At 39.2% G+C, this 24289-nt stretch overlaps 1 protein-coding gene across 5 annotated transcripts in view; it reads left to right on the forward strand.

Annotated features, from left to right (window-relative positions):
* The first annotated feature begins 3130 nt into the window (after positions 1 to 3130).
* The window catches only part of A1cf (APOBEC1 complementation factor), a 93117-nt gene continuing 71958 nt past the window's right edge, over positions 3131 to 24289 (forward strand). For 3 of the 5 annotated variants that reach the window (XM_087603131.1, XM_087603139.1, XM_087603164.1), the window contains exon 1: positions 3172 to 3271. The gene's annotated coding sequence lies outside the window, so the exon portion shown is untranslated. 5 annotated transcript variants of the gene reach the window in all.

Raw genomic sequence — 24289 nt, forward strand, 5'->3', positions numbered from 1 at the left:
TTCTTTTGAAGGTAAATGGGTTAGAGCAGGTTGAGGTGGAAACTTAAGGGTTCTTTGGAAAGTCTGTTGGATGGTGTTTTGCTGGGGTAAACATGTGAGGGAACATTTAGCTGAAGCAGACATAGGTGAAAGGATGTTCTGCTGAAGCAAGCATGTCAAAGGACATGTGACGAAGGATTCTTTGCTAATAATACCCATGTATTGGTCTGCATTACATTGCATAGTTGAGCTGCACTTGTCAGGACTCCATAGAGAGAAGCACACCAAAAAACTTCTGGCGGTGTGCAGTAGCTGTTTTTTGTCATTTCCATGAACATGGACTAACTGGCAGAATCAGCTAAGACAAGACACATGTTGGGGCAAGACATGCGGAGGACATATGATGTTTTGCAGGGTCTAAGTAGAACTTGATGGGGGCTGAGCTAGGCTTGCTTATAGAACTAACTCTGCAATGCTGGGTCTTGTGTCTCCTATGATCTTTGCTTTGCTGGGAGAGGCATAGCTGAGAACTTCTCCTGGGGTTCCTCCGGGTCCCTCCTGCTGATTCAAGTCAAGGCTGAGGCCTGGCTGTCTCTGCTAGGTCATGTCACTGCTGTTGCTAACCCTATTCTCCCAAACTGGACTGCTGGTGTATCTGTGAAGTGTTTTTGAGTGGATCAAGCTGCTACTGCTAACCTGTGAACTCAACTGCCGATTTCCAGACAATACAGATGGGAGTTGCTCCAAAGAACCTTTCTAAACAGGTTCACTCCTCCAACCCTGTATCCTTTCTTTCCTACTACCTCTTGTGGGTGTTGGGCTAAAAGGGAAGTTAAAGCATTTAAGAATCATCATTAAAAATAGGTTTTGAAGCTCAAATCACTCAATATACAATCCACAGATCACATGAAGCTCAAGAAGAAAGATGACCAAAGTGTGAATGCTTCACTCCTTCTTAAAAGGGGGAACAAAAATATTCATAGGAGGAGATATGGAGGCAGAGTTTAGAGCAGAAACTAAAGGAACAGCCATTCAGAGCCTGCCCAATGTGTGCACCATATATATACAGTCACCAAGATTAGGTAAGATTGATGAAGCTAAGAAGGGCATACTGACAGGAACCGGATATAGGTGTCTCCTGAGAGACACATCCAGAGCATGTCAAATACAGAGTCAAATGCTAGCAGCAAACCACTAAACTGAGAACGGGACCCCCGCTGAAGGAATTAGAGAAAGGACTGAAAGAGCTGAAGGGGTTTGCAAACCCATAAGAACAACAATACCAACCAACCAGAGCTTTCAGGTACTAAACCACTACCCAAAGACTATACATGGACTGACCCATGACTGCATATGTAGCAGAGGATGGCCTTGTAGGGAACCAATGGAGGGAGAAGCCCTCGGTCCTGCCAAGGTTGACCCCAGGAGAAGCCCTTAGTCCTGCCAAGGTTGAACCCCCAGTGTAGGAGAATGTCGGGGGCGGGGAAGGAAGGGGAGATGGATGGGGCGGGGAACACTCTTATAGAAGAAGTTAGCCAAAGGAAGTGCACTTTAAACTTGGAATACTTTCAACTAAAGAGGGGGGTGTAAAGAAATCATCTCATCTATCTATCTATCTTTCTTTCTATCATCTTTCTTTTTTCTATCTCTTCTCCTCTCTTCTTTTTCTTCTCTCTCTCTCTCTCAGTGTACGTGTGTGTGTGTGTGTGTGTGTGTGTGTGTGTGTGTGTGTTATGTTTTTCTGTCTCCACCAACTTCCTAAGAGGTCCTGCTTTCCTTTTTATATTTCCTCAGATACTTATCACAGCCCAGCCACCTACCACACTATGAGGACTCCCTGCTGCCAGGACCCTCAGCCTCTCAATATCAACAATTCTGTGTAGGAACAGAGTCAAAGTAAGAATTCCTTACTCACTGGGGAGCCAGACAAGCCTTGTTTGAGCTTCTCCTGGGAAAACTAATAAGGTTCTTGGTGACCAGATCCATTCCCTAAAAGAAATAGAGACATTTAGCTTTGAACATCCGTAGGTGAGAGTGGGTGACTGGTAGCTATAGCTGTCTCTCCATAAGCACAATTCCAGGGCAAATCAATTCTAGAGGTGTTTGTTAGACCAGGTATGTAACTCACTGGGACAAATGTAAGTCAACCAAGAATCACGCTATAGGCAGAATGACTACTGCAATAAATAGATCTTTAATCTCTTTACTCAGAGGCACTCATCGATGGTAGCATCCCTTGCTCATTTGCATTTTGCTATAGATTTTAAAAAAAATGCCCAAAGTTGGCTTCTGGGAAATTAAACCCTTCTTACGTGACCTAAAGCCAAGGGAATCTATTCCTTAATTCCAGTTTTACAGCCTGTGTTTCACAAGCCTTAAATGAAATAAATAAATAAATAAATAAATAAATAAATAAATAAATAACTCAAAAATAGGGGATTTTGTTCTTTTTATCTTGTAAATAGATTTTTAAAAATTCTTTAAGGTATATATATATATACATACATATATGTATGTATGTATGTATGTATACTGCTCATGCTGCATGTTTTAAAATTAGACTTTACATCTTTACAAAATACGAGTTCTCTATTCTTTAAGGAGCACAGTGAGTACTGCACTTTCAAGCAATGAACAGCAGCACTGGGTCTTACATAAGGGCAAGCTCCCTCTTGAAATCTGAATGAGCAGCTCCTACCAAGTGAAATGGTTTCCAAGCCTGATCTGGCCTGAATTCAGTTACTTTGTTATATAAATGCCTTTTTGTATTTTCCATTTGAAAGCCAGCATTTATCTACCATACTTGACCTAAAACTCTACACTCTACTCCATGCAAAAATCGCAATAGAAAAAGTGGGGCGACAACAACATGTTCTCCTAGATTACCTTGCCCAGTATATCACTTTGACATAGCAAATAAATAAGGCGGGCTTAGTTACCTAAAATGGAACGAATTCAACATTAAAATTTATGTTCATAAGCTAGGTTCAAAATAGTATGGATCCTCGTCGTTGTAATATGAAATAAATACATTTTCATTTTGTAAACAAGATGGGAAGACAGTTTTGTAGCTTCTGTTCAGGCCATAGTGACCCAATTACCTGGTCAAAGGGCTGAGTGAATGCAAGAGGAGGGTGAGTTAAAGTTTAACTCCCAGGAATTGTAAACCAAACCTACAGCCACTGAACCTTTGGAGTTTGATACGATGATTAGAATATAACTAACGTGGTGTGCAGAATTCACCATAATCAAGAAACCTTTTCCGGGTGGGGGAACCTCAGAAATTACTCAGGTATGGCCCATGCTTTTTTCGTATTTTCTGTTTCAATCCTGTGCTTTTGTGTCAGTTAGAATGCATGAAAACAACTCGTGCTCTCTCCTATCCCTGAGCCTAATCCGGAGAGCTGTTCTTTGAGTCTTTTACTAATGAAACTATCTGAAAATCAAAGCAATGTCTTGGACTTGCTCTGTCTTCTCAAGCGGAGATAAAATTCCACGAGATACTTCTTGATCGGGTATGTTTCCAAGGCTTGGGGAAAGTGGAGTCATCACTGTGGGTTCGCAAGTGGAACTCATGTGCTGCAAACTTAACCTCCAGCTGGCCATCAGGGAGACCTGGGTTTCACTGTCTGTCCCGCTCTTAGGTCCTGGAAACAGAAAGGTGATTAACAAAAGACATAGTTTCCCTTCTCCAACAGCCTCCGGAGTTGTGTGTATCAGTCCCAAGTCCTATCATACTTTACACTCAACCTATTCAATTAACTCCTATGTACTACCACCCTAAAAAAGAAAAAAAAAACAATCAGGATGGATTCTTGCTATTTCTTCTGCTATTAGCCTGCTAACCAAAATAATATCCTAAGATATTTGCTTTTCCTTCTAGCAAGGAAAGAAAAATGTTATGGAAAAGTGGTTGTTTTTGAGTACGTTAAATCTATTTATTAGATCGCTTTCATAGACTAAGCAAACAGCACAGTCCACATATTTTCATAGTACCATTTTTCTCAGCCCTAAAACATAGCTAAAAACCACAGTACAATGTCTCTAAAGAGGGAAATAGATCAGGGCATTTTCTGTCCTATCAGAAATCTCAACTTTGTGCCTGAAGAATCGTTGCTTCACTATCAGAAAAGTAAGCCATGGAACGGCCCCATTGAACACATCTCTATAGTAGTGAAAGTACAGATGGAGGTCTCCAAGGGATGAAAACTGAGAAATCATTTAATGCACGCTCTAGAAGATTAATGTTTTGAAAGCCAAATATTAGTAAGTTTCCACTCAAGTTGTAATTTAGGAGAGTGGAAATGAGTTGTTCTAGCTTGAAACCCTAAAGTCCTAAGCACAAGGCACTGTCAGAGAACAGAATCTGGAGATAAAAGTGAAGTCACTTACTTGTCCAAACAATTAGGGGTTCCCCTGCTGACATGGAGTAGATGCACCTTGTTTATTTTTAAAACCGTTGTTTCTGGAATAAGAGTGGTTTTTCTCAGCTTAAAAAAATGCATACATCTTGCTATTCCGATTTACTGTGCATTAAATATAGGGGAAAGATAAAAGACAGTTGGCAAGAAACAGGTTGTTTTAAGTGACACTCACAGAATGCTACAGTGGATCCAAAACCATGAGAAGCGGTTTTTAACTAGACAAGTTAATCTGTGATGTTTCAATATCAACATTACCCGCACTGCACTCTGGGGACATAGGGACTCACAAACACGTGTCTCCCACAGGCAATCAAATGAGCCAAGTAAGACAGCAGAAAGGAGGTCTTCTTACCAGTTGGGTGGTCTTCAATATAACTAATGGTTGTTAGGTATTAGATTTTCAAGCACATTTCTAACCACCTGCTACAAATTTAATCTCATGTTTTCTTAGAGTACCCATATGAGGCCAATACTGTCATCATTCTATTCTACCATGTATTGTATTGTTACTTGATTGAGGAGCAGACAAGTTACTTAACAGGCTTGTTGTTAAAGGCAAGTGACATGGCCGGGTTATGCAGCTGCACATGGGGGCCCTGTACTAAGTCACTAGGATTTACCATGTGATGTGTATCCTATGTGTATTACTATGTGGGTGTTTATCGTTGGGACTAGCCAAAGGAACAGGTAATGTAGATTCCTACCCTTCCTTTATAGAAAACTCCTTCTTCCAGGAACATTTGTCCACCAGCATCTCTCCAAATTTTTATTTGTTAGGCAACAGGCTAAGGGTAAAATACTTTCATACCCCATGCCTGTTATTCACAACAACCAGATCACCTGAAATCACCATGTTTGGATCGGTCTCGGTCAAACCTTCCAAGAGCTCCCAGGCTTTCACAATCCTCCACCAAACAAAGCCAAGCCCAGGTTAAAGGCTTTAAAATTAATCCCAGCAAGAGTGCCAGATTCTTCTACAGGCTTCATCAGGCTCGAACACTCACTCCAAACCTCCCTGGCCCGAGAAGCTGTGCACATTATTTGAGTTCCCGAGATCTCAGATTCTTCAGATGGGAAATGGATGTGTGTCTACCCATGGAACATTATAAAGTTCCATGTACCGGTGCTTAGGAACCCACTTGACCCCTTCTACCATGCTCCCATTAATAACAATTCTTTTTTTCCAGAAAAACTTACTTTCCAAACTTACCACCCACTAGCTTTCTCAAAACAATTCCATTAAGATAGAAAACTATATAAATAGACACTGATTATTTATATAAGCCATTGCACTTCTTTGGAACTTGTACACACACACACACACACACACACACACACACACACACACACACCAACTACAAACAAGATGAATTTTATTTTAGAGACTATTTCTCAAAACTGCTATTAAAAACTCAACATGTCTATATTGGCACCCATAGTTTCCCACTCTGACATTCTGACACTGTGTATGTTAACTTTATTACACAGACAGATGGGTTAAAACCTATTTCAGTAACTAAAAACTCTGGTATCCCCTAGAATGCTGGTTAATACTCTGGGTACTATTGCCCAATGGCTTTCATTACCACATGTGTCTGTACATGACTCAGAAAGTTCAAACAAGATAGTATCGATCGATGGAGGATAAACATCGCTTTATCTTATCCATAGACACAGTAACTAGGTTTCTCTCAAGTGCATCTCTAACAGTCCAAACTCCCCCAGGAAAGGCAGTTGGAAGAGAAGCCTCACTCCTGCAGTGACCATGCATATTCAACAGCTAAAACCCATCTGTTCCTTAGCTTAAAACTGCAAATCTTGTCAGTTATCATTAACAAATATTTACTGCCAAACGAATCAGGAAAATTGATTTATCATTTTAAGCCATCAGCCCTATTCCAACCAGGCTATAAGCTTTTAAGGTTATTTAGAATTTTGTTTTTCTAATTGCTTCATTTTCTCCCTTCCCTTCCTTCCTCCCAACCCTTCCTATGTACCTCCCACTGCTCCTTCTCAAATACATGACTTGTGTGTGTGTGTGTGTGTGTGTGTGTGTGTGAGTGTGTGTGTGTGCGCGCGCGCGCGCATGCACGCGCAGTTTGGGAAGATAGAAAGATAATTAGATAGATATTCTTAAATATATAAGTACAACCTACTCAGACCATATGATGTTACTTGCATAAATTTAGGATTGATCATTTTAATTTAATACAACCGAAGTTTTGTGTTGAATATTTTTGACCTCTTCAAATAAAAGGCTAAAATATAGTCATACATTGATAATTGGTTTCAGGGATTAGGCCCAGGACCTCGGTGGTACCCAAATCCTCATATACTCGTCTCCTATAGAAAAACAGTTCTGCGTTTGCATATAACATATACACATCCTTTTACACACTCTAAGCTCTCCCTGGACTACTTCCTGTCCCTTGCACATTGTAAACACTATTAAAGAGTTTCATGTTGCATTGTTTATATCTTATTCAAGATAAATGCCTGTTTATGTTCGAGACAGATGTATTTCTTTCAAATATTTTTAGTTTTTTAAAGAATTACTTATGTATGTATGTATGTACATTGTAGTGGTCTTCAGTCACAGCAGAAGAGAGCATCAGATCCCATTACAGATGGTTGTGAGCCACATGTGGTTGCTGAGAATTGAACTCAGGAACCCTGGAAAAGCAGTCAGTGCTCATAATGACTTAGTCAGCTCTCCAGCCCCATCTTTCAAATATTTTAATCTGTGGTTGGCTGAATCTATGGATAGAGAACCTAAAAATTCAGATGTCCATGTATGTTTGCACTTGTAGAAATGACTGTCTTCACTAAACTATGTTGACATCCTCACTCTCTATCTTGACAGTTTGAAAGATATCTAAGGAAAGTGTATTCTTTATGGATTTGTAGAGGAAATTTTATGTGCATTGATATTCACAATCATGTGAACACATCCCAGGCTTGCTTGTTCTACTGGGGATTATTTTCTAGCAATACTGAGAGGACATAGTCATAAAGATATGATAGCTCCCTGGTTTGCAGAGTGTTCTACGTCAATAAATAATATGTCTAGTGAGAATTAGCACTCGACAGTTTAACCAGACTATCTAAATAAGCAAATTCAATAATAATTCTATAAAATCCTATTTTTCAATTTGGTAGTAATGACTTTACTTCTTCCAACAATTAGGAAATATTAATCGGTTGGGATGCTCTATTGATTTAAAGAACACTAGGGATGAATATGGGGATTACTTACCCTTGTATCTTATTACCATGGCACAGTCTAGTTTATAAATGTATTTCAGGGCCAGAAAGATAGCTCAGCAGGTAAAAGCAATCACTGTGCAAGCCAGAAACACAAATTCAATTCCCAGAACCCATAATGAAAAGCAAGTACTAACGTCCCAAATTTCTCCTCTGGTATATATACACATCCACACTCATACCCATACATCGTACATATGCATGCATATAATAATCAACAATTAATAACAATGTTAATAATAATAAATTTTATGGATTAAATTTGTTCTTTGACATTTGTGTGTGTGTGTGTGTGTGATTGCTTTCAACATAACCTCTCTATTGAAAAATATTAGTGTTAATTCTTTGAAAATTTTACACACTACATTTTGATCACATTTACTCCCAACTTCTCTATGATCCATCCTCACCTTCGCGGGACCCTCACCCTCAGGTCTTCAATTTTTTTTTCTTTTTTTTTTTTTTTTGTTTTCGGAGCTGGGGACCGAACCCAGGGCCTTGCGCTTGCTAGGCAAGCGCTCTACCACTGAGCTAAATCCCCAACCCCTTCAATTTTTAATTAAATAGCTAACCCATCAAATCAAATATGTGCTGTCTATACACATCTCGGTATGAGACTATCTGCAGAAGTTGGCCTATCAGAAGCCGTATCTCCTTTTTTCACAATTTTATTCGTGCATTTATTTAGATATTTTTGAGAATTTCACAAATACTGTTAGACATCATTTACCTTTCCAACCATCATTTGAAGTCCTCCCCATGGCCCCCGCAACTTCCTATTGAAGTCATGACTTCCTGTTTCATAATGATTTTAGTTAGACACACACACACACACACACACACACACACACACACACACACACACACATTTACAAATCCGAGCTGCTGGGTCCCTTAGTGTTGCCCATATGTACATGTGTTCAGGGCTGACCACTTTGAACTGGATGAGCCATTGGGGATTTGATCCCTGGAGAAGACTGACTCTACCTCATTTGCCATTACTTGCCTATAGCTCTTCATCTACGCATGCAGCCTTGTGAGATTCCCACAATCCACATAGGCATGTCAATTCTGCTCTTGTTCAGATGCCATATTTTTGAGATTTATGTATCCATGAGATACATAAGCAATCCCATCCATCAGACGATTGACTAGTCCTCTGAGGACCCACATTCTAAAACAAACAAACAAACACAAAACAAAACAAACTGCCTCTGTAAGAAGCTATCAACTGTACATACCTTCTCTGTCAAGGACGAGAGGCTCATGAAGCCCTTCTCACTTCATGCTAGAGCACTGGCTGGTTTGATCTTGTGCAGTGTGCGGGTCTTCTGTATGTCTTATTCAGGCATCTACAACTGCTGTGAGTTAATAAAATCTATCATGTCACTTTTTCATTTTGATCTATCTCAACCACCTTCTCTTACAATTCTTCTTCCCCTCTTCTTGAATGGTCCCCAAGTAATGAGTGAATGTGATATAAATGCCATAATTGTAGCTGACACCCTCTGGTTACTTATACTCTGTACTGTCACCAGATATGAGTTTCTACACAAACTACTGTCCAATCATAACAAAACAGAACTTTTCTGACTTGTTCTGTGACCGGCACTAATCAACGAGTGGAAAGAGATGAATTTAGAGGGAAGCTTGATACTATGTCAGAATAGTAGTGTCAGATTCAACCCTCAGGCTTATGAGTTCCCTAATCATGGGTTCTTTTGGCCAGGTGTGTAGTACAAAGCATGAGTTTCATTCTGTGGGGAGGCCTTAACTCCATTCAGAAAGCAGCTGGTTACACCTATAACATTTGTCCCACTACTGTACCATGTCTTACCATTCCAGACACCAATGGATCCAGTTCAAGGATTCCAAGCTAAAGTAAGACTGTGGATGACTTTCCCTCAGTAGGCTGCATAGCGCCTTCCAGTAGTGTGAAAGCATTTCAACTGGGAGGAGGCTTCCTAGTTAGTATTGCCTTGATTTCTGTATGTTCTGTATACAGTCTATATGATGTTGATGGCAAAAAAAATATATCCATTTCTGGTGGGCAACGAAGAGCAATGTCAAAAGCCTGTATTATTTGTGAAGTCTATGGGTTACCTCTGGCCAAGAACTCAAGGCAAGGTATCCCACCTAGCACTAAACTTTGGAGCCTGTGGCTTTTGAGAGAGCAGCATCCTCTTCATCCTCTGTGTAAGGTAACTCCAATTTGAGGACCTTATATGACTATATGGATGTGTGAAGGTTATAAAATGGATTCCTATATGGCCTTTTCAAACATCTCTAATGTTAACTATCCTTCTGCCAACCTCCTCATTGTCCCTACCCCTTTATGTCTCTCTCACCCTTGTTCCAATAATCTTTTTGTCACATTCAAGGCACTTTGTTTTGTTTGTGAGCCACTGAGTTTGCCCACTGGGCAGTTGTGATGATGATGATGAGTTTGGAAATAACCATTGGAACCTAGTAGGTTCAGAAATAAGGGCACAACTGAAAACAATGGTTCTCACTCTCCCAGAATCCATCAGTTAAGATATAAGGAATAATCTTCTTTCTATGAGCTTCTTCCCCATCCATTACTGGTTACTGGCAAAGCTTGTCTTATGAAGGCCCAGTGCAAGTAACTATAGCTGCCGTGACTAGAGAATAGCATTTTGCTGTTCTCTTCCCTATCTTCTGGCTTCTATATTCATCCCATTCCTTCTTCCAGAATGATCCCCTGAGGCACAGATGGATCACTAGAAGCTCTTGCTGAGGCATGAGCCTGCAACCTATCATTCTCAAAATCTTGGACAGTCATGAGTCTCTTCATTCACTGCTATTCACGGAAAAGAGAAGCTTCTCTCCTTAGAACCAAGAATAGAATTTGTCTATTTGTATAAACATACATGTGCAGAACGCAGTATGGTGGTATGCCTATTTATCTAAAGATCGGAAGTATGTTGGACTCTAGGATCTATGACCTCCCTAGACATGGTAGCGTTGTTTTCCTATTTTATTTTATTTTATTTTATTTTATCTTATCTTATCTTATCTTATCTTATCTTATTAGATTTTTCTTTACTTGCATTTCAAATGTTATCCCCTTTCCAGGTTTCCCCTCCAGAAATCCCCTATCCCATCCCCTTACCCCCGGCTTCTATGAGATTGCTCCCCACCCACCCACTCCCTCCTGCCTCCCCACCCTGACATTCCCCTACACTGTGGGGATCCAGCCTTGGCAGAACCAAGGGCCTCTCCTCCCATTGATGCCTGACAAGACCATCCTCTGCTACATATGTAGCTGGAGCCATGGGTCTGCCCATATGTACCTTTTGGTTGGTGGTTTGGTCCCTGGGGGCTCTGGGGTGTCTGGTTGGTTGATATTGTCCTTCCTATGGGGTTGCAAACCCCTTCAACTCCTCAATCATTTCTCTAACTCCTCCACTGGGGACCCTGTTCTCAGTCCAATGGTTGGCTTCAAGTATCGGCTCCTGTATTGGTCAGGCTCTGGCAGAGCCTCTCAGGAGACAGCTATATCAGGCTCCTGTCAGTATGCTTCTTGGCATCCACAATAGTGTCTGGGTTTGGTGGCTGCATATGGGATGCGACAGTCTCTGGATGTCCTTTCTGTCAGTCTCTGCTCCAAGTTTACAACACCAAGCACGAATTCCCTCTAATAGGGCAGGGCCCACAATGCATTCTGGGAGTGCTTGGTCAGCCCCATAACAGTCATGTCTCTATTGTGTATGTGAGCATAGTTTTGATAGGTTGATATACTAGTTCATTTGGTAGATAGCTGAGTAAGACCAATGATATATTATCTCCCCTTGTAGTCTAAGTAGCAGTTTCTGGCACCTTTAAGATTCAGCAGAATAGAAGTATCTAGTTCAATTCCAGCTTAATATACATACATACATACATACATGCATACATACATACACATACACAAACACACACACACACACACATATTACAATCAAGGTATGTATTGTCATCAGGAATGAAGGAGTCATATCATCTAGGTCTGGTGGGCAACCAAGATTAAAGATAGGAACTTGAACTGTTTGAGGAGACTTCTAGTGGCTTACTAACCAGCAATTCCTGAAAAAGTATCCCACATGGGATGGTGCATCCTACTGCTTCTGCAACTAGCAATAACAAGTAAATGTTTTAAAAATACTTCATACCTAAGAATTTAAATAAGTTAATATCAAACTTCTTCATGCTCATTTTAGTATGCTCTGGTTTAAAGTAAATGAATTATGATTCATCATTCCATGGGTTCAAGATGGCTAAAGAAGATTTTCTCTGTCTGTGTAGAGTGCTAATGATTCAGGGGTCTTCAGCTATTCTAGCAGATGTCAACTGACTTATCAATCAGTCAGAGGCTAACAACACAGTTAGGATACATCAAGGTGAATGAAAAGTCAGTTCCAAAGAGGCTCTAGAAGAAAGCAGCCCTAAAACAAACTGAACCATTCCGTTACTGTAGAAGAATGCAGTGAGAGAAATGGAGGTATAGACAATCATAAAATCTCCTAATAGACTGTTGGGAGAGTGTGAAGCATCACAGACAGACGCAATTGCTTTCTGTTTGTAGCAGTGTTAATAATCTTCCCTTTGGCTGTTTTACTGGGCTTCTGCATAGCACTCACCTACTCCGCTGGGGCTATTAGCATGAAGCACACAGGCTTATTAGATGTACTCAAACCCTATTGCTTCTGATTATTTGTTCTGGAAGTCAGGAATCTAAATCTGATACCATGGGGGAATGAACAATGTTGGCAGAAGAATCGTCTAATTCTCTTTCTCGGAGCCACATAACAGCACCCACACACACACTCCTGGTAGGATGCACACATTTACTCCTAACCAATTAGGACTTACAAGCTGTAATTATGAGAATAGCAGTATTATTAACAAGTTAACTTTAACATTCTCCCATGGCTCTCCCACATGCTAGGCACTTTGGTGAGCCGATTTAAGCCTTCTGCAAAATAGATACGATTACTATATCATTTCTCCAATCAAGAAATTAAAGCTTAGGAACATAAAGCAACCAGAACAAGCCATGCCACATGCCTCAGCTTGCAAACTAAGAGCAGATGGGTGATTCTAAAAGGTATTGCAGCTTAGGAAACTGATATCTCTTTACAGAGAAAAACTAACTGAATATCCCAAGAATGGAGAATGTCTTTCTAAAACAGTAATCAAAATTCAAAACTCTAGCCTTCTAGCGGGCCATTGCTTTGTATTACTACCCACTGCACACATCTGTAATTCAGCCTGGTTCTCTGCAAATTCTAGGAGGCAGAGGAATAGGTCCTCCAATGTCAATAAGGACCTATCTCTTCATTAAGTCTCATCTTCCTCTCTATGATCACATTCATAGACAGAGATTCAGTTAAAGGAAACTCAAATGTGACTTATGGACCTAGAGGTTCAACTTACAGAAGAAATCCATGTGTGCAAAGGTATAGTTAACACAGTGGTAGGGCCAGCCATAGAGCTATCACTGAACACATGAAGCAATTGCTATAAAGGACTTGGCTGCCTCACATCCAAATTCTTGTAATATCTGGAAGATAACAAATTATCTCCTAGGATACACATCCTTAACCCAGTAGGAAAACTAACTAGCTCTGTGTGTATACAGGGAGTCCTAGATAAGACCACGTTCATTTGGGACTTTAAATGAAGATTTAAATGGTCCTAAATATGACTTCACCAGCCTGAATAGATTATGATTTATTTAGCATTAGAGTGAATGTTTTTCATATGTTTTCTTGAAAAGTAAATTAGTTGGAAGGTAGACTGTGCGTTCTAGCACTCAAAGCCTAGATAAGACCAAGTATTACATAGCTAGGTAGGAATGGTAAGTAAGTAAGGGGGAGTTGAATAGTGAAGGAGAGAAGGCATGGAGGGGAGACTAAAATGATGGACTTGAAGTAGGTGTCTGTGTGAAAAGTTAAACTTATTAAACAATTCTGACTTCTTATTAGTCAAGGGAGCATCATATAGACTGGACACTGACCCCAGCGTGTCCCTCACTCCCTCGCTGTGTAAGAAACACTGTTGCATGTGCAGTGATAGGAACTGGAATCACCCTGAGAATGTTATTATATGATCCTTTAAGAAAAAAAAGACAAAACAAAATACCTGAGTGGGAATCCCTAAAATGCGGCTGGCAAGAGCTCTTGTGGGCTGGACTGATTACATGAATTGGATGTCCACATCCTGATAATCATCCTGACTTCACGCACATATGTACACCTAATACCTAGACACACACTAACACACAGAGATGTACAGAGAGACACATCTGTACACATGCATGCACACAGACACTAAATATATAAATTAAATTCAAAAGGCTATAATGAGGCTAGAGAACTGGCTCAGGAAAGAACACTGGCTGTTCCTCCTGATGACCGATTCAACTTCCAGCACCCACACAGCAGCTCACAATCACCTGTAACATTGGTCTAGTAAATCCAAAACCTCTCTCTTCTGGCCTGTGTGGACACCAGGCACTCACATAGTGTGCAAATATATATGCTTGAAAAATACTCATAAATATAAAATTTAAATTAAAAACAACCTGTAATGTCTACAAACTCATTTTCATTTACCTTTCAGAGATAACACATAAAATTAAATATGTTCCATAATAACAATACTCTTTATTATCTCAGAATTTCAAAGAATGAGATAAAGCCCGATAATATCTGGTACTGACATAGCAGAAAGAAATATTATGTTAAAACAAAATATTCTAGTCTGAGAATGCCAAGATTCGTAGCCTAGCTCGACCAACTGACTTTGGGTCAATTACTTAACTTCTACTAAAATCAAGATAATTTTTCAAAGGAGAACAGAATTTCTATGTGACCTGCTTCAGACAACACCAAGCAAGGGTCAGCCAACCTTAGATTGTACAACCATGATTCTTCTTTGGTTCTTTTTTTTTTTTTTTTTTTTTCGGAGCTGGGGACCGAACCCAGGGCCTTGTGCTTCCTAGGTAAGCGCTCTACCACTGAGCTAAATCCCCAGCCCCACAACCATGATTCTTATCACATTTCTATGCTGAGAACAAAATGCTTTAGAAGAAGAAAATGATTAGGAGAGAGATGGACCATGAGCTGAAACATTGAGAGTGGTTTTTAGGATGCAAAGAGACTGAGAAATTAACAGAATTCTCACCCCCAGTTTGAAAATGTGAGCTTGGCACCCCCTCGCCCGCAGCTCTGTGGCAGTTTTCCCAAGGGATAGATATTCTCTATCACTGACAGGACCTTCTGTGTTTTGGGTTGTTTTTTGTTTGTTTGCTCTGTTTTGTTTTGTTTGGTTTTTTGGTTTTCTTGTGGGTTTTTTTTCTTGTTTGTTTGTTTGTTTGTTTTGTTGTTGTTGTTGTTGTTGTTGTTGTTGTTGTTGGTCTAAAATGACTTGAAGGATCTTGGGCAATCATTAAAGCAAGCGAAGTGGAAGGCTGAATCTTTACACTACGGTACAAATCTCTCAGGCTTTGTTATTGACATAGTTACAGCCAGAGAAACCCAAACCACTCAGCACTCAAGGCCGCTTCGAAAACTCCAGGTGACTGTTTAAAGAGATGACTGCTAGTCACCCAATGTTAGTGTGTCAAAAATGCAAGCATTCAGTACATTATCCAGCCTCAAATCCCCTGCACAAGTGTAGAAACTTCACGATGAGTATATCCCAGAGGAGAAAATTAAATATAGAGGATAGGGTAGGGAGAGGGCTAAGTGAATCAGCAAGACTGCATCGAAAGAATTCCAGACCTGTATCCACTAAGGGACACCAAGAAAATGCTTCCTTCTATGTGGGACAGGGAGGTGCCCTTCTGTTACCAAGAATTCTAGCAGTTTGGGTTTTTTGCAACAGTCCTCAGCACCGTCCTAAGCAATCTGCACTCCATTTCTAGCTCCACATCAGTTAGCAGCTGACCATTCTCGTGACCAAGAATCTGTGGCGGATCCTCCCGTCTCAAGTGATATGTTGATGCCAACTTCCCTGTTGGGTCTGGATGCTGGACTCACCCATGAAGAAGTTGGAGCTATTACAACTTACACACTGAGAACTGACTTAATCACGTGTGCCAGCGCTTCCTCATAGAAGCCTGTCTTTTTCTAAATGCAGTGTTGAATCAAGGATGGTGCTGTCTCTAAAATCAAAGAAGTTGGAGAACCATCTCACACAAACTGAGATTAAAGGATCATCCTTTTTCCCCCCAAAGTTTCTTAGTTTCCAAAAAAATAAAATAAAATAAAATAAAATAAAATAATCTGTATCCCTATTAACTGTAGTAAGCTGGTGGTTTCCTAAAGGCAGAAAAGTTATTCTATTCTTTTTTAAGTTACAACTTTGCTCATTCATAGAATGAAAGAATTATCTCGCTAGAAAGATGAAGGAGAAAAGTCAAGAAAGCTTCGAGTACCTTTGGTTAAACTCCGTGCTGGGTAGACATACTCTCCGGCCTGCTGACTTGCTACTGTGCCTCTGTGGAGGAGACATCCCTAACCCAAACTCAGAATGAAGAACCAGCTTAATTAACCTGACCCAGGCTTGCGTAGTGTTAAGTGGCAAAACTGCAGCCTTCAAGCATCAGTCAAGGAGGATGACATCATAAGCATGAATAATAATCAATATTGGATGAGAGGCTCTGGGTTTTAATATCATACAGCACAATTGTAAAATTATGTAAAGCAGAGCATATTGTGTCTGGAATAATTTGAAAAATTAGTAATTGTAAAAATTGATGATTATTCAGCTGTGGAAATGCTGAATTAGGATATTTGCAGTAAAATGGATAAGGAAGGGAACATAAAGAGAAACGCTTATTCTTATTTATATGTGAATCGCAGCCTGTAACGTGGACATACATAGAAGCAGACAGGTGGGTATAATAGCATTTAAAAAGGAGGCCACGGAAGGGTGAGAGTAGAGGGTAAGGAAGGACAGATTGCAGGCACAAGGACACACATGTCACGAAAGAAGACATAAAGGCAATTGTTCCTACAGCTTCCACTGTCAGAGTTGTTTTCTTTTATGGATGGCGGATAAACATATAAAGATATAATTGATGGGGACGTGTGAAGCACGAAATGCAGCTCTGTGCCATCGGAAGAGCCATTCTAACTGAACGGAAGTTTATTGAGATGTAGAGCTTGGAAATAGGCAAGTGTTAATCTGAATTGCTATGGGACGTTTTCACTCATGAGTTCATTATAATAAATGACGTCAGTAAATGAAAACAATAATAAGGTATGGGCATTAACTATGCATGTAATTCCAGCATAGGGAGACTGAGGCAGAGAAATTACAGGTTGAACGACTAGATTCCATCTCAGAGCAATACTGAATTAACAAATAAAGCTTTTTGAATTGTCATCTCTGTAACAAGCCACATGACTTGACCCATACAATTAACTGCAGGATAAACTTAAAGGAAATAGAAAGATCCTTATGCTTTTTGAACCTAAAATTCTCTTAGGTCCAATTATTCACCCCAACTTCCTTACAAAAGACATGCAGTTTTCATCTGTTAACATTTTCTGAACTCATTTCTTGGACTAAAATTTTTTAAAAAGCCACCATTCCTTTTTTAATTTTTAATGTTGAAAGAACAGCAGTCATGTTTGAATGTCTTCATTTCATTGTTTCTTATCTTCCCGTCGTGCTGTCTAAGAGATTTTTGTTTCTAGGCTAGTCATAAAAGAAAGGAGAAATAAACAGCACTGGCCACCAGGGCTTCATTTGCCCTTGTGTATAGACATCCACAGTCACCATCGCAAGTCTTTGAGCATATACCTACTCACAACACCTTATGGAGTGGGTATGACCTTGTTTTAGCCATACCCTGTGAGAAAGGACAACATCCAGTAAGAATACGTGTACATGGACGTCAAGAATAGTTAGGACCTAGGCTCCCTGAACCCCCCTATCCAGGATATTGTGCTACGTAGATTGTTAAAAGCCTCTAAGGTAGGACTCCGCAGAATTACTTGGCTATTTTCTGTCCTTTCAAACTCACGTGAAAGTTTCTTGACTTGACCTAATCATTCTCTCTTCATAGCTGTTTCCTTCCCTCTAAACACCACTACAAATTATCATTTTTGTACAGCTAATATTAATATCTTTTTAAGGTATTAATAAAAATACTTCTTGGCTGGACTTCATTAAGACTAAGTTCAACCCAAATCAACTGAGCCAGATCTAGTAATGATACAGGAGAATGAGATCCTTTTAAGAAACAATTATCCATTGAAGGTCATGAGTATGTCAACAGCAAATTATTTAAGAAAATGCGGGCTCGTTTTCTCTTCTGTCATCTAGTTTCTTCCTTCCTTCATAGTCTTTTCTTCTTTTCAATACATTTTTATGTGTCTACCCTATTTGACAGTATGTATTCAATTGTTCTCTCTTACTTTGTTTGAACACATATGGTGTTTATATTAGAGCTCCAGTGAGCTATCATTAACTCTATCGCATAGTGCTGTTACCAAGGGTCCACTTATATCATGTCCTGGTCTTCACTAGGGATGAATTGAATCACAAACTCACACATAGAGAACACATCACACACACACACACACACACACACACACACACACACACACACACACACACACACCACAAATACATACCACACACACCTTGAGAAGGAATAGCACCTAAGAGGAGCTGACTCCAAACAGGCGTCTGTTCTTTCTTCAGAGGTCCCCACCATCTCGGATGTGTTATCAGCTGGCTCTACTGAGGCTGCTCTCTGGTGAATAGTAAAGAACAGTACACATAATGTGTAATTAATGGTTCAAGTAACTAAAGCCACAGTTAAGGACTCCACTCAGGCTGGACACAAGCTCTGTGTGAGCAGATGACTACAGTGATGCTATTCTAGAGTAAGACAAAGGAAGGGGAGCGTGAGATTCGGTGTTGTGAGTGGCACTTGCTAACCTTTAGGCACACAGTTAAATCTCAAACGCCCTGCTTTGAGATGTAGAGAAGCTAACAGTTCCTCTTCTTCTCTTCTCTTGTATGGTTTAGTTTCCAGCTAAATAAATCCCAGGGATTTAAAGGGCTTCTCTTTAACAGCTAAAGGAAGTTTCAAGCAGATAAGTGGTAAAATGTCTTTGAAGCGGAAAAGGCCTATCTCTGTATGCCTATCTCTGTATCACCTGTTTTAATGAGACTATCACTTAGCTAGAAGCATTTCCAGTGAACCAGACTATAGAATTTTAATCAGATTTTTAAATAAAAATGGATGATTCTAATTAACTACAGTTTATCCTCAAACAAAAAACATATCTATATATCAAGATTGTTTTGCAAATTTGTGATCAATTCACCATCTGATTATGTTTAAATTTTCTCAAGAGTGCTGGTAATGTTTTGGAATTAGATTGTACCTTAGTAAAAAAATATTTTGACCCAATAAAAAAGTTAAATAAATTTCCTCTTCACTATGCATGCTTTAATCTCTTGACTTAGAACAAATTTAAATGAATGAATTAGTGAATATATATATACATATATACATCCATATACTTGTGTGTATGTGGTATAAAACATATACAAAATATCGTGTTTATGAGATATCTGCTTATTATTTTTCTCTAATGAACTCTAAGTCAATAGCTCCAGTGGTTCCCCTCATATAGTTATTTTTCTGAAGATATTTTATTACTGTGCAATTTCTCAGGATTTTGGGTTTGTTAGCTCAAGTTACTATAGGTAAGACCCCAGATGACTCCAAATCAGATGGGGTGGATTCTAAGCACAAGCAATGACCGAAGTGATTAATGATGGCTCAAAACACCTTTACAAAAGCTCTTCCTTTAGAAAGTTGTGCCTTTCAGCTTTGCCCTCCAAAAAATAATGACATGCTATCAGCAACTTCTGAGTCATGAGAATCATCAAAGAAGCTGTAGCAAGAAGTAGGGTAAGGGTGAGGGATTACAACTGAGCAGACAGGACAAGACCCTATGCTCAGGGCACTCATGTTTAGTGTTGTACAAGGTTCCATAGTTTCAAGACCCGACATCTCACTATCCCATCAGGCATTTGGTCCATATTTGACTTCCTTCTGTCTGACTTCCTATAGTCTAGAAGAGCCAAAGAGCTATGGATGAAACTTACTGCTTTAATTCACATTGAAGAATAAAAATAAGTACAACGTCATGTTATATCCTGCCAAATGATATGGCCCAGGGTAAGCCATGAAAATGCTACGCTCTGCTGGAGAATTTGAATGAGAACTGACCGGGGTATAACACAGAGCTGACAATGACCACATGTTTACATTGGACCACAGGCAAAGGAAGTCAGGACCTGGTCCATGGGTACCATCCCACAATCCACTAGGCCTAGTCAACAGATTTAGTGAGATAGATATTTCCAGTCCAGACGAGAGACTAAACTGTGTACTGCTCTAGTTAAACAAACCTGTGGGTGAGAATGCAAATTCACAGCACTGCCCTTTCTGACTTCCCACTGCATCCTGTGTTCCTCACAGCAATACTCTGACAGAATCAAAGGATATCTGCAATCTCTTCAACCCTCACCCACGTCCTTTAGAAGGAAAACAGAGTCAATTAGGGAAAATTTAGTGATTAAAGGCACAGATCTGACCCTCAGGATGTTTACATTCAGATCGTCTGTCTGTTACTTGTTACCCACAGTATGTTGGGCATGTGAACTAACTTCTCTTTCTGGCCTTACTGCTTTCACCACAAATCATAGAAATGCTAGCACCTACTTCCTGGGATTCTTATGGGGATAAAAATCAGCCATGTTTAAATGTGAAGCATAGCTTGGAATATATGCTTAGTACATGCTGATTTGTTTATTATTCTTACTTATCATTTTAAATTTTGCCAATTAACAGCCAAAAAGCAGTAACAGCATTTTAACTTGGTCACTAAAGGTTGTCATGTGTGAGCCTAGTGGTGGTGACAGCATGCGCCTTGAATCCCAGCACTTGGGAGGCAGAGACACACAGATAATCTCTATGAGTTCCAGGCCAGAGTGAGTTCCAGGACCACCAGGGCTACATAGAGAGACCCTGTCTCAAAAGAACCATAATAATAATGATAATAAATAATAATAATTGTGGTTTACATGGTTACAATTATTATAAAAATATCATCACCATCACCACCGCCACCACCATCATCATTATCATCATCATCATCACCACCACCACCATCATCATCATCATCATCATGTGGGAAACCCAAGTTTTTAAGTTATTTTTATTCCTTTTGACCCACTCTGCCCTCTGATTATCTGTCCACTGATGTGTGAGTCTCTCTGTTAATGATTTAAACATGGGTGGTATTTGTTTTTGTTTTTTGCATTTTACAGATATCATTCTTAACTCTTACTTATCTGTCAGTCATTTATTTCAGTCTCTGCCAAGGTTACATTACAATTACATGTGCTTGTGATTTTTATGCAGTTAAATCTGGCAGTCTTTTCATTGTGGATTTTTACACTTCCTTTCAAAGACTCCATGCCACAAGAGTATGAGAATGTTCTCCTGTGTTCTAAGAGTTACGTAATGCTTTTAAAGGTTATCTCTTTTTATCCTCTTAGAATTTGGACATAGGTTATTAGGTGATAGTCCAACTTTATCTATTTCTCAAATTGTCCACAAACTCCCTAGGATCTGAAATAACACCCCTTGGCAAGCACCAATCTCAAAGCAGCTATGGATCAAGGCCTTTGATTCTGTGACATGGATTTTCTGTTCTTGGGAGTGTTTCATTTCTTGCTGTTGGTTAAGCTGGCTCCAGGTCATTCCATGAGCTTGATAAATCTTGTGGCAACTATCAAATGTATTTTTGCTGCCAGAAGAATCACGGGGTTAATTTCTTGAGTTTCAAAATGATAGAATCTAAGTTAGAATGGCAATACTTGATAAATGTGGAAGAACAGATTTCGTTACTTAATAGGCTTTTCACTTGAACAGTTCATTAGGGCTTTCTGTTGAATTTTATCATTTTCTTCACATGATTTCAGGCACTTCGTATGTTTATTCTTATTCTATCCTTTTATTGGTCAGATTTTCCTCCTGGAGTCTCGTTTGTCCTCTTGGTGGACATTTAGACTTACCCTTGAAGCGCTCTTTGACAAGCTGCAAAACAGTGTCATTGAACTGACTTACATATTCTGAATGATAATGGACAGTTGACTTCCCTGATGTGACAGTGTTCCCAGGCCTTTATCGCTAGGAGGGTATTGAGTTCTATTCCTAACTCACTGAAAAACATCAGTATCTCTAAGCTAATATGGATATCATTTTACTTAGTAGCACTTCTTTATTCACTATAAAAATCGTGCATGTTTTTATTAGCAAAGAGAATGAAATTTATAGAGTCCCTAATACTCAATAACCTGTGTTTTATAACCATGCTGTCTTGTAAACTCGGTGCTGTGCTGACAGTCCATATTTAAACTTACCTGTGATTTTTTTTCTACTAGTTTTCTGATTTGTTATATATTTGTGTGGTTCTCATCAAAGATGTGATATGTTCACACACAGTTTCATAAACTTCCATAATTTTCCATTCTTCAAAGGGCTTTCTGTAATAAAAACAACTATTCCTTTCACTTCTCTACATTCATTCTATTATTTATTTATTTATTATTTATTTGTGTGTGTGTGTGTGTGTGTGTGCGTGCATGCATGTGTGCATGTGGTGTGCGTATGAGCACCTACACTGGGAAAAGGGCATCAGATCCCCTGGAGTTAGAAGCATCCTGACATAGGTGCTAGGTACTGAATGATGACCTTCTTGGAAGAGTAGTAAATATTCTTAACCACTGGCCCATCTCTCAAGCCACAGTTACTTGAATAGTGTTTAAAATATGCCTAAACCTTTTTTAAAATAAAAGCACAGTTCAAGTAAACAGTTATTAGGTTATGTAAAACATTAATTTATCCTTGGAACAAATTTGTTAAAAAAAATCATACTTTTCTAAGTAAATATCCAATACACCATTGTATCTACTTTTTAATTATTAGAAGCATATACTCATTAGTGATAAGTCTGGCTTGTGATTATGGTCCCTCCTCTCGTTTGAAGAATTCACATCTCTCTCCCTGGTCATAAGACAGCAGCAGTGGAGTAGACTCTTGTCTCCTGTCACCTCTCACCCAGTAGAACCTTGATTCTAATTCTACTTTGTCTCTGGTTCCTATTGGTCCACTGTGATTCTTTCCTACTGTCTTCTCTTGACTGATATTTTGCAGTGATCTCTGTTTTCAGTAATTCATTTTTTTTTCAGATTAGGATTTTTGACCCAGTTTTATGATGAAAATGCTATTTCACCAAATATTTACAAAGTAACAAAAACTTGAATTTTTATGTTGTAAATTTTAGAAGTCATATGTCATAAAATAAAATAAAATAAATTCACTTATCTACCACCCAGTTTAACCAGTTAGTCTTTTATAATCAACAGCCTTATGAAAATAAATTTAACATGAATTAAATTTAACCACACTCTCTTTTTACAACCTATCTACCAGTTTTGTTCCCCAAAAGTCAGTTGCAACTCCTTTGTCTAGACCATCAGCCAGTGTTATACCACTGTTCATGCAAATATCTCCTTGTTGCTGGCTATTTGGGCAATGTCTAGCTTCCTTACAAGCTCTGTGAGAGTTGGGAGTAAAAAGGAGAAAGAAAAAGACCAGTCTTCAGAGAGTTAAAATCATGGTGAAAGAACAGAAGTTGAAATACCACTGTGTTCTTCTCAACCAATACAGAATTACTACCCAGAAGGTTTTGTGAATTACAATTGCTATTAACACAATCCCTAAAAACAACTTTTATTTCTTTATTTCAAGATGATCTGGGCCCAAATTAATGCGTCATAGATTACCTGATGCCTTAATAACAGGAAGATTGTTCTGATTAATTAATTAATTGAAATATTTTTAAATAAGGTGATACATTAAGACTTTTAAAATACTTTTTAGCTTTTTAGGTTAAAATATAATTACATCATTTCCCTCCTTCTCTTTCCTCCCTAAAATCCTTCTCACTATCTCCCTTTATTCTACCTCCAAATGCATGATGTCTATTTCTTTAATCCGTGTAATCACCACAGCAACCCGTTGGAATGTGTGGATAAGCTTATTCTTTTCTATGCTGACGATGCAAACTCGAATAAGCCATTGCTTTCATTTGTACACATTTTTCTGCTGAGTTTTGCAGCTAACTTATATTTCTTTTATTGAGTAATGCAACGTGTTATTTACTTCACATCATCAAAAGACTTTTAACACGAACCCTACGTTTCTGTAACTCTGTGAAAGTCCCGGGAGATACTTTTAAAAGCTGAATTTCTTTTCAAAACGACTTGTACGTGTTTAATAATGGTTATGAACACCTCACTTATACCATGCAAGACCCGCTCACAATAAAACATTAGCGAAAGATTGATATGATTTAGGGAGTGAAGCCTTTGACGATTTCAAATGCGCATGAGGTCTGCTGTCACCACAGCCCTGAGCTTCCCACTCAACGAGAAGGACCTGTATCCGCTGCTGATGAAGTCACAGTCTCTTTCCCTGTGTAGTCTTCTTGTCCACCCTCTTCCAGAGCATC

Source organism: Rattus norvegicus, chromosome 1, assembly GCF_021556685.1.
Source record: "Rattus norvegicus strain SHRSP/BbbUtx chromosome 1, alternate assembly SHRSP_T2T, whole genome shotgun sequence".
Classification (NCBI taxonomy): domain Eukaryota; kingdom Metazoa; phylum Chordata; class Mammalia; order Rodentia; family Muridae; genus Rattus; species Rattus norvegicus.